The 3,713-nt window shown below is 37.4% G+C and overlaps 1 pseudogene; it reads left to right on the forward strand.

Moving 5' to 3' along the window:
- The first annotated feature begins 241 nt into the window (after nucleotides 1-241).
- On the forward strand, nucleotides 242-1,502 carry LOC136393214 (lysine--tRNA ligase pseudogene; annotated as a pseudogene).
- Nucleotides 1,503-3,713: the final 2,211 nt, after the last annotated feature.

The following is a 3,713-nucleotide window of genomic DNA, read 5'->3' on the forward strand; positions in this document are numbered from 1 at the left end:
ATTGAAGTCTCAGTTCTAGTTGACCACAATAAAATAAGTATCACAATCAAGCAAGTCAAAATATTTTTTTGCTGGTGGAGAGCATTGCCCTCAATTTATATATATATTCTGTGAAATACAGTAAAATGATGTATGCTTATGCCAATAATATATATATAGTAAAATACCACATAAATAAATATTTAATATGTCTTAAAAGGAGCGAGAAATAAAAATTATAAACACCAAATTCAGAATAATAGTGCAAGTCATGGCCAATTCTAGGAATTATAAATCAGAAGAAGAATTTATTTGTCAATAACAAGCTGCATTTAGGAGACATATTTAGAGTTCAGGGTAATCCTGGGAAAACCAAGAAGGGTGAGCTGAACATTATTTTCTTTTTTTTTTTTAATTTATTTTGAACATTATTTTCTATGAGATCACACTGCTGTCTCCTTGCTCATGTACGCTCAGTTCAGCATCAAAAACACTATATCTCTGATGAGAGATACTTACACTTGATTCTGAATGACTTTGTGAGGCAGAAATTAATCATATTCTCTAAGATCATCACACATATAAGAAGTTTATTAGATGAGTTGGTATTTCTAGAGATTGAAACTCCCATAATGAACATCAACTCAGAGGGAGCTATGGCCAAGCCTTTTACTGACCACAATAAACTGGATGTGAATTTATATATAAAAATGTTTCCAGAACTCTACCATAAGATGCTAGTGGTTGGTGGCAATGACTGGGTTAATAAAATTGGATGCCATTTCTGGAATGAAGGAATTAATTTGACTAACAACCCTGAGTTTACCACCTGTGAATTCTGCATGGCCTACGCAGACTGTCACAAAATTGTGGAAATCTGAGAAAAAGTAATTTCAGAGATGGTAAAGCACATTACAAGCAATTCCAAGGTCATCTATGATCTAGATGACCCAGAGGGCCAAGCCTCCAAGATTGACTTCACCTCACCCTTCTTGTAGAAGAGTTTGAGGAAGCCCTGGGGGTGAAGCTGCCAGAAACTAAAATCTTAGAAATTAAAAGGACTCACAAAATTATTGATGGTATTTGTGTGGCAAAGGCTGCTGAGTGTCCTCCAGCTCGGACCACAGCCAGGCCCCTCGATATGTGGGTTGAGGAGTTCCTGGAAGTGATATGTATTAACCCTACATCCCTCTGTGACTACCCACAGATAATAAGCCCTTGGACAAAATGGAACCCTCGAACAAGGATCTGACTAAGCACTTCAGAGTATTTTCTATAAAGAAAAAAAAATGCAATGCCTACACTGAGGCAGGGGCAGCTTTTCAAAGAAGAGGCCAAGGCTGAGACCGCTGATGATGATAAGGCTATGTTCAGAGATGAAAACTTCTTTCTTGGAAGGCAGGCTGCCCCCCACAGTTGACTGGGGACTGGGCATCAAATGAGGCACCATACTCCCTGAAGATAAGAAGGAAAATATAACTATAGCTATATTTGAAAGCACAACAGCTGGCACTTCTGTCTAGAAAATAATAATTGCAAGTCACATAACTCAGGTATCTTTGCACTTTTGCAAAAGATCAAGGACTGCAAGAGAATTTTTATATGCTGCTCTCCCTTTGACTATTGCAGTTCAATCATCAGAAAAAGAAAAGAAATTAGGATTCCTTTTTTACTCCTTGTTACCAAATAAACCATTTGTCTTTAAAAATAAATGAATAAATAAATAATAAAAAAGAAAGAAAGTTATGGTAGAAGTCAACCTGGGTTGAACACAAGAAAAATGGAGAAGTTTTGTTTTTATTTCCAAGTGCCTTCCATAGAAAAACCCCTAAGACTGAAGTTGAGGAAAGTATGACTTTACTGCACTGCAAACAGCATCATTGGAGAGATGGCAGAACACCTGTTTTCTACTGCAAGGTTGTGTGACAGCAAGGAGCGAAGTGAGGCTGACAAGCACTCCTCACTGCTCAGCAAGGAAGCCTACTGAGTATCCGTTTTGTATCAGACAGACCCCTGAGGTACATGGAGGATCAAAGAAAGAATGGTAGCTCCTGGCATTTGGTGCCAGCTTTTTTCACAGAAATGAGTGTGGTATTCAAGCTGGTTCTAATAAATGTGAGCAATACAAGTTATGAGACTTGTACTTCACCTGAGAAGCAAGGATAAATAACTAACTGATTGAAACTCTTTGTTGGAAGGGGTCATCAAGATAACCACTGGTTGACTCGTGAGCCAGACCCAGGCATTGGGAGGTTCTTCACCCCCTTCCCTGTCCTTGGAATGTCTGTTACATTCACCATTCCCATAGTGGAAGCTGTTTTTAAGGATGCAATCAGAAAGAATAAGGTAAGATCACCTGGACAGTCCATGTGATTAAGTCCAGTTAAGGCCTCTATATCAACTTTTAAGATTTCTGCTCAATAAATAAAATTTAAAAAATTAAAATTAAAAAAAAAAGTCTAATCTGTAGTGGTGCAGCGGATGAAGTGTTGACCTGGAATGCTGATGTCACTGGTTTGAAACCCTGGGCTTGCCTGATGAAGGCACATATGTGAAGCAACTGAGTCTTGCTCCCTGCACCCCCTTCTGTCTCTCTTTCTCTCCTCTCTCTAAAATCAACAAATAATATGTTTTAAAAAAACTTTAAGATTCTGCCAGGTGGGTGCAGAGACTACTCCTTGTGTGGCCACCCAAGACAAGCCTCATCATTAATTTCCTTTGTTTATTAAAACTGCCTGGTACCCATCTGGAGTGGACTGCCTCTTTCTTCAGCCTCCCCTTGCTCTCCAGCTAAGAGGGCAGTTTCAGATTCCACTCAGGAAGTTCCTGAGGGTTCAAACCAACACAACTACAGTCTAGCAAGCCAGAGACCCTATTCTTTGTAGTATATACTAAAGCAATTTTCCTTTTGGCCTTTGTTATAATTTATATGTCATACTACTAAATTTGCATTGGGTGAAGAGAGTATTCTTTAAATAAGGGAATGCTCTTTAATCATCATTATGAATTTGTGCTGTAATTAGCTTGGAAGACACACAGAAGAACCTTGACTTCTTTTAATGAGAACATGAATACCTACTATGCTCACACTGTCAGACGTCAGCAAATGATTAGCTTCTCCTGGTGATGAACAGTAATACCTTTTTGCAGGACTGTTATTATTTTATCAAAAGTCAAAGATTCATGAGTGAACCAATAAAATTTTAAATGCATTGTTATATAACTTGGTAAACTTGATAATCCTTTAAAAATATAAGTATTTGGTGATTTACTAGTTAATAAGCACAGTCAAATTTAGATTAAAAAAACATGTGTAAGACTTTTGGAACAATTTGCATTTGAATTGAAATGTGTGCACTTTAACAGCTGGAAAAATGGACAAAAGTCAGTTTCCTTCAGGGGTAAAAAATAGGAAATTGCTTACCATAAAGATATCAGCATGAACAGAAGATAGTTAAAGATCTAGCTCACTGATTGTAAGCATTAGTTTAGAAGTTTCACTTCTGTACATTCCCTGTAGCATTATCAGTATTCAAGTTTTCTCATAAACTACACATATGCAGCTATGGGAAGGTAAAAATGATTTGATGTCCCGCTGTTTTATATTCAAGTTTGAAATGAAGGGGATACGGGCACTATATAGCAGTAAAGACAATTTGCTCATTCTATCATACCTATCTTGGTCAGAATGCCTTGATATTAACACTTTCAGCTTACTGTAAGATGTATAGAAA

Source organism: Saccopteryx leptura, chromosome 2 (genome assembly GCF_036850995.1).
Source record: "Saccopteryx leptura isolate mSacLep1 chromosome 2, mSacLep1_pri_phased_curated, whole genome shotgun sequence".
NCBI classification, from domain to species: Eukaryota; Metazoa; Chordata; class Mammalia; order Chiroptera; family Emballonuridae; genus Saccopteryx; species Saccopteryx leptura.